The sequence below is a fragment of the Parasteatoda tepidariorum genome, chromosome 4, assembly GCF_043381705.1.
Source record: "Parasteatoda tepidariorum isolate YZ-2023 chromosome 4, CAS_Ptep_4.0, whole genome shotgun sequence".
NCBI classification, from domain to species: Eukaryota; Metazoa; Arthropoda; class Arachnida; order Araneae; family Theridiidae; genus Parasteatoda; species Parasteatoda tepidariorum.
Genome location: NC_092207.1, coordinates 21,166,266 through 21,179,611, shown reverse-complemented (window position 1 = coordinate 21,179,611; position 13,346 = coordinate 21,166,266). Strand labels below are relative to the sequence as shown.

Here is a 13,346-nt window from a genome sequence, read left to right as displayed (position 1 = left end):
TCGATTAGTAGTATTGAAGGACTTAAATTTTCATCCGGCACAGAGGTTCAGTGGAAATTTGAGCATTCTAACTAGCCGAATGTCTGAATTTCGGCTGCGAAATTCCACAAACATGAACAAGCTGTGTAAAATAATATGTAATAAGTAAACAAAAATAAATGAAATACAGAAAATTATAATAATGAACTTTAACGGCTTATTTAATTATGATAATCTCATTGACTAGAATATAATATGTATGTAACATAAGTATACATTAAAATTCTTTTGTTGCTACGTAATTATAACTAGATTTCTTTTTCAATGAAATCATTACTGTCACCGAATTTTATTTGTAGTTATTAATGACAAATAGTTTATGATAAATGTTAAAAATTTATAGCGTATAAACTTACGAGCGTTATTAGTTATTTTATTAATAGATTAATGGAGGGAAATAACAATAAAAAACAAAAATTTAAAAAGATTTTAAAAAAAAAACAAAAATAATATTTTATAAGCAAAATATTAAAAAAAAAATAAAAAACGAAATTTTTGGACTAGTTTGCCTTTTTCTAATTTTTAATTCATTTTTTTTTGGGGGGAGGGATAAATTTTTTTTAATTCTAAACTAGCCATAACGAAAAATAGATAACAACTTTGATCATGCTTTCATATGCGAATGTACACTCGTGAAGCATTCATATTATTTCAAAGGAAGGGAACGATCCTCGATGTACTTAATTTTTCAGACAAAAAAAAAAGAAAAAAAAAAAAAAAAAATAAAAAAGTNCTAAACAATTAAAAAATTGCAAGTGTTTAATAATTTCACATATCTTAAATTAAATATTCTCGTTGCGAGAAGGGCATAAAAAGTTGAAGGTTAAATGAATTATTTCGAAATTTAATGAATAAATAAATGAATAAATGAATTATTTCGAACAAACTGGCTCATATAAACATGAATATATATATATATNATATATATATATATATATAAAATAAAATAAATCTTACCATTACGCTGGACATCGTAACCCCAGGAATCGTCAACAGCCGGGGAAACAGTGTGGGATCGAGAAAGAAAACTCACGCAGGTCCCCAGTTCGAAAACTTTCGATGACACCGAATTAAGACAAAAGCAATTGTAAAATCTTTCTATTATACACACTCCTTCGAATAATTAACTTAATTCATTGAACAAACGAAAGACAATCGCATCGCAGATATCATAAATTGTTGATGACAAGGCAACACTCTTCGAGAAGACCAAAAAAACAAGAAATGTTCTTTTTTGATAGACACTTTTCTTAGCTTCGGAAACCTGTTGTTAGGAGAGTGAGTGACATGCGCAGAAAACTTGGCGGGTCATTCGTGTTCTTTTTTAGCTGTTGGTGTATAATTTTTTTTTCTTCATTTCACCCGTTTAATGAGTTGGCTGCTCTTAACCTAATTGGCTTATGCTTCTCTTCTCTGTTCTACCTGAATAAATAAACAAAAAAAGGCAGGTGGAAAATTAAAGATTTGAGTGTAAATAAACATATTTTGTTTTCATCACGCGGAAATGGATGGAATTGCAATTTGATTCACAGAAAATAATTGTTATGTATTGAATATTCTACGGATATATAAGATAAAAATGAGTCACTTCACGTCTGTAATCTAATAATCATGTTTTCCTTTTTTTTTATTATTTCAAAATAAAAATCAGATTCTAAAAACTTAAAACGATAGAGAATTAGTTTTCACTCTGGCTGCGGGAGTATTTAAGTTCAGTTTAAAAAAAAAAACCATTGTTCCAACTCTTTCAATTTGGTAGCTCTTCTTTAAGGTTTTTTTTCTTCCTTAAAGCTATAAATTTTAAAACAAAAAAATACATTTTCATTGAAACTAATGTAGCACGTTCCACTAAGGCTGATTTTCGACATTTATTTCACATTAAAAAGATTATTTTTTATTTGAAAATAAATATGACCAAAATGAAACTCGTACCCACCGACCATGGATAAATTCATTACGTTTGGTGCATTTAGGAAATACTGCCCCGCCACTGCTCGCTCCGCTCACGAACCCCCGTAATTGTTTCTGATTCATCAATTTCCCCTTAAACGTTGATATTTTCTACAAAAAAACTGAACATTTTGTTTTAAGTGTATAAAGTACATAATAGGTAAATAATTGATATTTATCTTTTGTTGTAAAAAATGGATTTTCCATTATGGATAATTATTAATAAAATCCATTATTTTAAAATGGATTTTTATTGCTTTTAATAAAGTAAAACGATTATATATATATATATAGCACAATAAAAACAAAGAGAAAAAGGAAAAAAATTCATAAGTTTTATTAACTGCGCATTATCTACTATTAACTTACTTTCGTTTTTTTTTTGCTTCCGTTTTTAGTTTGGTTTTATTTTTATTGTGCTATATATATGTACTTGGAGGTTGGGCAGCTCCAAAGAGCAGGGCACATCGATCAGAGGTCGATTGTACCCAAACCCTAAATCACGATAAGCATGAAAGCCCTATATCTGAAATAAAATTCAGCAAGCACCTTGCCGGAACATCTTGCAGTTCCAAGGTTTTGACGTGATGCTGCCCTAAATGCTCAAATCTTTGAGCAGAATAGACCTCGCAATCCCAAATTATATGTCGTGATGTCTCTTCCTCAAGATGACAACTACGACAAAGAGAATTTTATTCAATTCCCTTTGTGTATAGGCGTCTCCTGAGGATGCAGTGGCCAGTTAGAAGACCAATGATCTTCCTTAGACTGTTTCTATTAAGCTTCAAAAGCTCCTTTTGACGTACACTTGGACAGTTACGATTCAGCTCCTTAGCTTGTCTCTGACCGTCAGCAACGCGCCATTGCTCATGGGCAGTTTTGCCGTAGAGCTTGAATATGAATGCCCTAAATGAGGTGGGAGAAATTCCCAGTGCAGGTTCAGGACCCCAGAAAATTTCATTAGAGCCAGCCCGTGCTGCTTCATCAGTTAGCTCATTTCCACCAATACCCATATGTCCAGGTAACCATTGCATGAATACCCTGATATGAGTAGATAGATCACAGAGGACCGAGAAGCATTCCCACATTAACAAAGAGGTAAATTTACACTTTGACGGTGATAGGAGAGCAGTCTGACTGTCAGAACAGATGCGGGTAGTCAAATTTTGCTATCCCCTGTCTAAGCATATCTTGCAGCACAAGATAATGGCATAGACCTCAGCCTGAAAAACAGTGGCGCAGTTTCCCAAGGGAAAGTGAAGTTTGGTACAATCATTGGAGCAATAAATTCCTGCTCCTGATTTGGGACCAATATTTGAATCATCAGTGTACCATATTATACATTTGCCTTTAAGCCACCGAGGAGAATTAAACCGTTCATCTCTAGTAGGAAAATGAATCTTGAAAGGCTAGTGAAAAGCATATCTTAGTGACATATAGTCACTAGGCATAATAAAAGAGGGTATATCCATCGCTTGTGAAACAAGATGATCCCATGACAAGTACTTGGAATACTCTTTCCATAGGCCAAGGTACATAAGACTCTTTATGCCTGTCTAAGCTTCAACTTCAATGTGTAAGTTCAATGGAAGAAGCCCAAGTAAGCTCTCAAGAGCAGCTGTGGGAGTGGTCTTAAGACAGCCTGACAGGGCTACACAGACCATTCTCTGTAGTCTATTAAGATTAGACCTTGCGGAGCGCAATCTAGTCCTTGACTACCAGACGATTGCGCCATATATGATAGTAGGACTAGTAATCATTGAGTATTCCAGTAAACTATTTTGGAGAATAATCTCCAGCTTCTACCAATAGCATTTCTGCAAGACCAGAAAATCTTTCTGGTATTCAAGATGATAACCCCAATTAAGTTTGGAGACAAAATAAACCCCGAGAAACTTAACTTTCTCCGTGAATTCCAATTTATAGTCCAGGTAGCATACATTATCTAGATCAAGATGCCTTTTTCTTGTGAAGGCTACATAACTTATCTTGGACGGATTTACAGATAAGCCAGAGTCAGAGCACCATCTACTACTTCTAAAAGTCCATTATTCATGATATCAGAGACTGTTTTACCATGCTAGCCTCTGACAACAATAACACCGTCATCAGCGTACCCGNAGTTACGATTCAGCTCCTTTGCTGGTCTCTGCCCGTCAGCAACGCGCCATTGCTCATGGGTAGTTTTGCCGTAGAGCTTGAATATGACTGCCCTAAATGAGGCGGGAGAAATTCCCAGTGCATCTTCAGGGCCCCAGAAAATTGCATTAGTGCCAGCCCGTGCTGCTTCACAAGTTAGCTCATTTCCACCAATACCCATATGTCCAGCTACCCAATGCATGGATACCCTGATGTGCGTAGATAGGTCACAGAGGACCGAGAAGCATTCCCACTCTAGCAAAGAGGTGAATTTACACTTTGATGGTGATAGGAGAGCAGCCTGACTGTCAGAACATATGCGCGTAGTCATATTTTGATATCCTCTGTCTAAGCATGTCTTGCAGCACAAGATTATGGCATAGACCTCAGCCTGAAAAACAGTGGCATAGTTTCCCAAGGGAAAGTGAAGTTTGGTACCAGCATTGGAACAATAAATTCCTGCTCCTGATTTGGGACCAATCTTTGAATCATCAGTGTACCATGTTAGACATTTGCCTTTAAGCCACCGAGGAGAATTAAACCGTTCATCTCTAGTAGGAAAATGGATCTTGAAAGGCTCGTGAAAAGCAGATCTTAGTGACATATAGTCTCTAGGCATAATAAAAGAGGGTATATCCATAGCTTGTGAAATAAGATGGCCCCATGACAAGTGCTTGGAATATTCTTTCCATAGGCCAAGGTACTAAGCTTCAACTTCAATGTGTAAGTTCAATGGAAGAAGCCCAAGTAAGCTCTCAAGAGCAACCGTGGGAGTGGTCCTAAGACAGTCTGACTGGGCTACACAGACCATTCTCTGTAGTCTATTAAGATTAGACCTTGCGGAGCTCAATCTAGTCCTTGACCACCAGACGATTGCGCCATATGTCATAGTAGGATTAGTAATCATTGAGTATATCCTGTAAACTATTTTGGGGGATAATCCGCAGGTTCTACCAATAGCATTTCTGCAAGACCAGAAAATCTTTCTGGTATTCAAGATGATAACCCCAATTAAGTTTGGAGACAAAATAAACCCCGAGAAACTTAACTTTCTCCGTGAATTCCAATTTATAGTCCAGGTAGCATACATTATCTAGATCAAGATGCCTTTTTCTTGTGAAGGCTACATAACTTATCTTGGACGGATTTACAGATAAGCCAGAGTCAGAGCACCATCTACTACTTCTAAAAGTGCATTATTCATGATATCAGAGACTGTTTTACCATGCTAGCCTCTGACAACAATAACACCGTCATCAGCATACCCGATACAGGGAATGCCAAGATCAGTTAACCGAAGTAACAAAGAGTCCATTCCATACACCATAGGATAGGGGACAAAACCCTTCCCTAAGGGCATTCTGAGGTTGCATGCACTCTCATGCTTGCACCCAATAAAGAGGAACGAACATACCTATAAGATAGCAAATTGGCTATCCACCTGATAATTATTGAATTTATGCCTCTGTTCCCAATTGCATTGATGATAGTCTCAACAGAGACTATCATCAATGTTCAACCTGTTCAACAACAGTTTTGAAATTATATGAACGATCAGCTGGAACAAACGTCATAGGTCACGTGTGTGGGTATATTTGTTCTTCCTAAAGTCTAAGAACCCAATTGCAAATCCATTGTTAAAAATTGACTATGATCTATATAAAAATGGCATTGCCTTAAATTATTGTTATCATGTGTATTTTTATTTCAATTATGATGTGTATTAATAGATGAAAAATAAATTAAATAGATGAAAATATAGACAATAAACAAAATAGCGTTGGATTTTCAAACACAATAACAATCTAATTAAAAAAAAATGCTTTGCGATGATTTATTCAAAAGAGTAAGAAATGCGTATTGGCTTCATTAATGGGATATTCTAATTCAGTCCCATGTTCATAAACATATTGCTTTTTAAGATCCTAATAAAGTCTGAATGTTTGACAGATAAAAAAAAAAATAAACTTCCAAAAATGTAACCAATCCTAATTTGTATTAAATCCATGCTGGTATACTGAAAGTCAATCTATTTGCAAATTATAATTGAATCCAAGAAGCATTTACTATTTGCAAATATGATTTTCCTGGGCGGCATTTCCATTTTGACATCTTTTTTCCTGGGGAGTTATTTTAATTAATTCAAAATAAATATCTACCCATGGAATTCATTTGCTTAATAAATTAGCATTACCAATTCAGAACTTTTAAAAGAAATCAACTTACAAATATCCAAAATAAAGCTAGTCAATTTAAAAGAGTAATCATTTTACATTTCTTTAAGTGTTCTCATTAGAAAAGATGCTGTTGCATAATTTTAGAAAGCAATGCTTGCTTAAAATTATGCACGCTATTATACATTAACCGAATGAGACTGCATAAATTGTTTAAATATTTTATTACCTATATGAATTTCGAAGTATTTCAGAAAACAAAAACTTTTTCCTGCACAATTTGTAATAGTATATTAACTGAATACAAAATAAATGGTATATTAACTAAAGAATTTACAAAATTTTGCGAAGAAATATCCTCAGTGGTGGAGAGATTATGGGTTAGAGTTCCTTTGCCGTCAGGCTAACCGTGGGAGGTACTCGTGGTCTACCTCTTCATGTAACGAAAAAGAAAAGGCAGGTTAGTTCAATTAAAAAACTCCTCTACGAAGTCAAAATTTCTCCCAATACTTGATCCAGGAGTTCTCTTGTCTTCTGGATAGGGTTCAAAATTACAAGGCTACGCAATTGAACATTGCTAGTCGTAAACCCAAAATTTGGTCAGTTGTTCAAAGGCGTTTATAAAATAAAATTAAAAACCTTGTGTGGTGACTTAGAGGATAGAGCGTTCGTCTCACAATGATCTGACCCAGGTTCAAATCCTAGAAGTGGCTTGGTGATACGAATTCTGCTCCCGGCTCGCACTGACTACATTGCTGACATAAAATATCCTGAGCAGTAGACGGATTGCAGCCTATAATTCCATTGTAGCAGGGCTAACTGCGAGAGGTTTTCAAGGTTTTTCTTTCCATGTTACGCAAATGCGGGTTATTTCCATCATAAAGTTCTCGACGAAAGCTAATGTTTCTCATCGCTTGATCTAGAAGTTCTTGTCTTCTGAGTTGGGTTTTCTTTTGGCCAAAAAAAAGTCTTTTTTCCATGATGCATTTTCTAAATAATTCACATGTAAATTAGAGGACCAATGACCCCAAACAGTTATAGGCCTAGTGCCCCGGAATTCTAAATTAGTCCCTATATACATGAAGGATAATAATATGACAAAAAAGGTTATGTACAGTGTAAAAAAAGAACCGGACCAGCCTGAATAACTTTTGCTCTAATGATCAGTTCCACATGTTCTAGAATTCTATCTTAGTGGCTCGTGGGGGTGACCTCAAATATGCTAATTAATAAGGACAGACGATATCAGACACAGCAGCGTACTTTCTCTGAATAAACATACCTTTTTTTTTCCTCAATGAATATGAATTACTGACCCCCAAAATATAGGGGTAGCTGCAATCTGGAAAATATGGTCCCACGAGTTTGATCAGGAAAGTGCTCCAAAGTTTGGACCCTTTAATGCTAGTTTTACTTTTTGCGTATTTCGTTATATCTTGAAAACTTTTTAAGCTAATTAAAAAAAAATTGTACAATTATAAAATTCGTTTATCTAAAGATAATTAAATGCAAAATACAACCTTCATTAAATATTTATTATTTTATTTAATAATAGTCAAAAATATTAGGGATCAGAAATCTGAATACGTTGAAAAAAAGGTATGCTTATTCAGAGAAAGTACGTTTCTGTGTCTGATTCCGTAATTTAAAATATCGCCTGCACTTATTAATTAGCATATTTGAGGTCCCCCACAAACCATTAAGATTGAGTCCTAGTAAAGGTTAGATCAAAAGTTAGTCAAGGTGGTCAGATTTTATTTTATTTTGGTTTTTGCTCACTGTACATTATTTGCACTACTTAAAATACTTTTTTTTAGTACTTCTTGTCTTACAGAGCTTTGCTTTTGATGGGCTGGGTGTATGAAATAATTTAGTTTCCTAAGATAATTTTTTTTGCTACATATCTGCCATCTAGCGAGAAGAATCGTTATCAATTTCCTAAACTTTTATTTGAAAGGTTAATAAAAATACACTTATAAATTTTACTTAAAAAATCTTTCAGTTTAAAATGGTATTCTATTCAAAATAGTATTATTCAATAAGTGATTTTAAATAACACGGCGTACATGATTTTATTTATTTTTTGAGTTATACGATTTCTCATTTTCCCCAAAATTTATGTCACTTTCTTCATAAGAGAAAAATTATAAGAAAAGAAAAAGAAACATGAATAAAAAAAAATGCGATTCGTAAACAAAAAAATTTCATTTAAGCATATCAAATATTTCTTTTACTTTATTATTTCAGAGTTGTTGCTTTTTCCTTTCAACTATTTCTTTTGAATGCTGGATACTTTTTGATATTAACTTTCTGCAAATTTTTTATTATTTATTTATAAACTTTTGGTACAGAAGGTAATTAATGAATTATCTTTAATTCAGTTAATTTTTTAATTTATTATTTTTATGAGGTATTTTTTAGTTGTTTTCTATGACAAATTTAGGACTTGAGTTAAGTATTGATTCAAGAAATTCTAATTCGGGAATATTCTAAAAAAAAAGTTAATAAATAAATAAAGGAAAAAAGGAAGAATGATAATTGCAGAAATTAAAAAAAGTAAATAAGTTTTTTCTATCAAACCTCTTTACAAAAGTTAAGCCAATAATTTTGAGCGCAACTAAAGCAAACAAATGCAAATAGTTGAACTGCAGTGCTGCCCTCTTTTGATAAAGCACGCAATGAATGGCTTAAAGGGCAGGAGGAAGATCTGCCAGTCAAATCTTAACAATTAAGTACTAATATTATTAAGTAATAATATTAACGTACTAATAAGTTAAAGTACTAATATTAACCAGTTTAAAGCAACTATTCTTGTTTTGAAATGAATATATATTGAATAATGTTACCCCCTCCAGGTAGTAATACTTGCAATAGTATTTCTTTCTTCTTTTAGAATTGTAATTATTTCCCTCGTAATGCGGGAACTTTTATAAAAAGTAAATAAATAAATAAAAAATAATTCATATATTTTTCCAGAAAATCACATCTATTTGTTTCACGATACTATAGGTTTCGCAGTCAAATTTGTGCAATTAATTGATAAAGTGTCCCATGTAAATATTTAATTTTACGCCACTTTTATAAAAAGTAAATAAATAAATCAATAAATAAATAAATAACAAATAATTGATATATTTTTCGAGAATATCACATATATTTGTTTCACGATACTGCAGGTTTCGCAGTCAAATTTGTGCAATTAATTGATAAAGTGTCCCATGTAAATATTTCATTTTACGTCACTATCTAATTTAAATACTCTCTGCTTTTAGAAAAATTTGAACGAATTTTTTAATTGTGTCTCCCCATTATAAGAAAAAATATGCGTTGCTTCCCAAAAAATATAAAATTGAGAATTTCTTAAAATATCCCCTGAAAAATATATAAGGAGCAGATTTGTAAAAAAGAAAATAAATAAATAAATAAATTTTCGTTTTAGTTATCTTTTAAATCGTAACTTATGCAAAATTTCATCACTCAAATTCCCATTGAAAGGGAATTATTTGCACAACGTGTGAAATGGGCAATTTTAGCCAGAGTAAAAAGAAAAAAAAAACAAATAAAACAATAATAGATTAATAAAAGAGGCTAGGGGCTACTCTTTAATTTCACAAACTGAAATCTGTAAGTTTCTACGAATTTCGAAATTGCTTTCTCTTCTCTATATAATTCAATCTGAAAACTAGCCAAACTATTTGAGATATACAAAATCATCGATAATGCTGCCATCTAGTGACTTTTAATGATAAAATTAACTTTTACCCTAAAAATGAAAATGATTTTCAATACTGATATCGGCTGTCTTAAGAAATAAATATAGAACGGAATCTTTCAGACCCTGATGCAATATATGTATATGTATTTTTTTAATTGCTAATTCTACAAATAAAGAAAAGTGACGTGTCATTTATTCTAGGGGTTCGAATAGATCGAGACGTGTCTGCTACGAAATGAAAGACAGCGCTGTTTTTTATTCTTTATTGTTAATGTATGTTTAAAACTTAAAAGGTTTTCTTTCACAACATTTATTTCTGTTTGTGCCAACTGGCCAAAAGTTAGAGAGATAATAAGATTCAAAACTCTTCTACTTTCGCATGCGTTTATGCGAAATTGAATATTGCAAAAATGCATTTTATGAGAATTGTTTACATCAAATATTTCGACAAAGCATAAACTTCTGTTTAAAAAATAAAAAAATTAAAATAGGGGCGAATTGGTTTATTTTTTTTTATAAACGTTTCAAACTTACTCATATTCTAAATTTTAAGACAATTATTTTATTCTCTTAGGGGCCTTTATATTTTATTGGGTTGTTCGAAAAGTTCCTATATTTTAATTTAAAACCATTGTCGAACAGCCCACCCAATTTTAGAGTATACGACTACTAATGTTTAACACCGTAGCCTTGTAATTTTGAACCCTATACAGAAGACAAGGGGGCTAATGGATCAAATATTAGAGAAAATTGCCTTCGTGTAGGACTTTTTTATGGAAAACCGGATCTTCGTTACACGAAGAAGAAAAACCCGAAAACCTCCTACTGTTTGCCTGACGGCAAGGGCACTCTAATCCATGGTCCATCTACAATTGAGGATATTTTACGCCAGCACTGTGGTTGGTGCGAGCCAGATGCGGAATTCGTATCAACCAGTCGTCGCTGGGATTCGAACCAGGTTCACTTCCTTGGAAGGGAATCGCTCCATCCCCTGAGCCACCACGGCTCGAAAAGTGGTTATAGTGCATAAATACTTTATTGAATTATATACTCTCCATTTTGGTTTAATATCTTTTGTCATATATCTGGCATTAACATGATTCGACCCATTTAAAATATTTGTTCTTCTCTGAAAAAAAAGCTTATCCTGCTGATTTTTGCCCTTACTTGGAGAAAAGGTTTTACTTATCGTCTGAAAAATAGTAAAGACCAGAGTATTGTAGAGACAAGAACATTGTAGTAGATAAACCTTTTCTCGTCTTTAATGATGAAGCCCTTTAAAAATGTATACTTTTCTTGATGTTTAAAAAGCAGTTCACAGACGACAACGCGATGGCACTAATTTCTTTCCGTAAGACATTGAGAAACCCATGCGTTGAATAGATGTCTATAGGGTGCGTAGCCAAATCTTTATAACCAAATATAAGCACCTTTTAAGTACTTTTTAAGCACTGAAAAATGTTTTTATGTACTATATACAATAGCAAAATGCAAAATAATTTTCCTTTACATGATAACTATAGTTTCTGACCAAGAACTCTTTTTCTTAATTATATTAGCCATTATAAAATGATCAAGAGATTTTTCGGTTCGATACCAGAGGGTGGAAAATGAAGCCTGCAATTGAGAATATCTTGCAAAATGCAGCAAGTTGCTCATGAGAGTGCAATAATCTCACCGAACCCAGCTCAGTAGACGCACATGCGGATTCGCAAGTACTTCATCAAACAAGTAAAATGATTGACATTTTTATAAGATATGGATCGACGGTACGCCGAACTGGATTGCGGTTGAATAAAATGTGAAAACGTTGAATAGAACAATGTGAAAAGCACGCTTTTGCACAATACGTGGCGAAAATCGACATGGTAAAGAAAAAAAAATTCCTTTTCGAAAAAGGAAAATTAAGCACTTTTTAAAGACACCCAATGAAAAAAGCACCTTTAAAGGCTTTTAATAAACAAAAATCGAAAATAAGCACTTTTTAAAAACACTACACACCATGCATATTGTGTCATCATCAGCTTCATTGTTCTTAAAGAGCGTGGTACAATATGAAAAGTGCAAAGTTTTGCAAACCAGTTTTGGCACTGACGTACTGCCAATACATCTTCTCAGCCGTGGTAGTCCAGGGTATAGAGCGCTCGCCTCCCAAACAGGTGTCCCGGGTTCGAATTCCAGCGATGTCTGGTCAATACGAATTCCGCACTCGGCTCGCACCAAACATAGTACTGGCGCAAAATATCCTCATTGGTAGACGGATCATATGTTAGAACCCACTTACCTCCTCGGCTAACCGTGAAAGGTTTTTCTCACCGTGTAACGCAAGTGTGGTTTAGTTCTATCAGAATGTTCTTAATGAAGGTAAATTTCTCCCGATGATTGATCCAGGAGCTTCCTTGTCTTCTCGATTGGGTTCTAAATTATAAGTCTAGTAGTCGTAAACCCAAAAATTGGGTCGGCTGCGCAACGATGGTTAAAAAATAAAATATGCTGTGTCTTCATCAGCTTCAATTGGTTTTAAAAAAACGTGATACATTTTAGCATCAAAATTGCGAAACTTTGAAAACCGGATTTGGCATTGGCGTACTGTCAATATATCTTCTCCACACACATGGCATATTTGTTTTTCTTGCTTGCGATCGAAGGCGCCAGCAGAATAATATAATAGGGGGTGCAACCTTCTAACAAACTACCCCCCCCCCAAAAAAAAATAATTTTGAAATGAAAAAGAATATTTTTTAAATATTCTGTTATTACATTTTATTTTGTTATTACACATACTTTCATTTGTTAATTTTTTTCGAGATACATTTCTTCATTGTTAGCTAGATATTTAAAAAAAAAAGAACGAATTTCTTGTGCTTCCAAATTTTGCCACGAGAAACTGTATTGATGGCACTGGCATAACTAATGACTTTGAAACACAAATAACTACAAACAGTAGTTCAATATACTTTGAAAACAAATAACTACAAACTAACATGCTTGTGCACGGTTAACATTGGTATTTATTGTGTTGATGAAGTTTTAGAGTTGTGAGAAGTTAGTTTGGGTTATACACCTTTGTTAAAATAAATAACTATTAGAAAATATAATATTATTTATATTTTATTAAATGAAATTTAAAAATATAGCTTAGATATCTGCCAAGTTTGTGCATGCTCAGTGTGCATAAGAAAAGAATCAAAGATGACTCAGAATTCATTGAAAAGTAATAATCAGATTTGGACAGCAAACAAGACGATTACAATTATTGTTTGATTAAACAATTTTTAAATTGTTATGTATCAATAATTACTTAATTATTTGTTTTTGAATAAAAATAT

At 33.2% G+C, this 13,346-nt stretch overlaps 1 protein-coding gene across 1 annotated transcript in view; it reads right to left on the bottom strand.

Annotated features, from left to right (window-relative positions):
- The window catches only part of LOC107452229 (carbonic anhydrase 1), a 45,884-nt gene extending 44,619 nt beyond the window's left edge, over nucleotides 1-1,265 (bottom strand). The window contains exon 1 of the mRNA XM_043054477.2: nucleotides 997-1,265. The gene's annotated coding sequence lies outside the window, so the exon portion shown is untranslated. The remainder of the gene's footprint in view (nucleotides 1-996) is intronic.
- Between the last annotated feature and the right edge of the window lie 12,081 nt (nucleotides 1,266-13,346).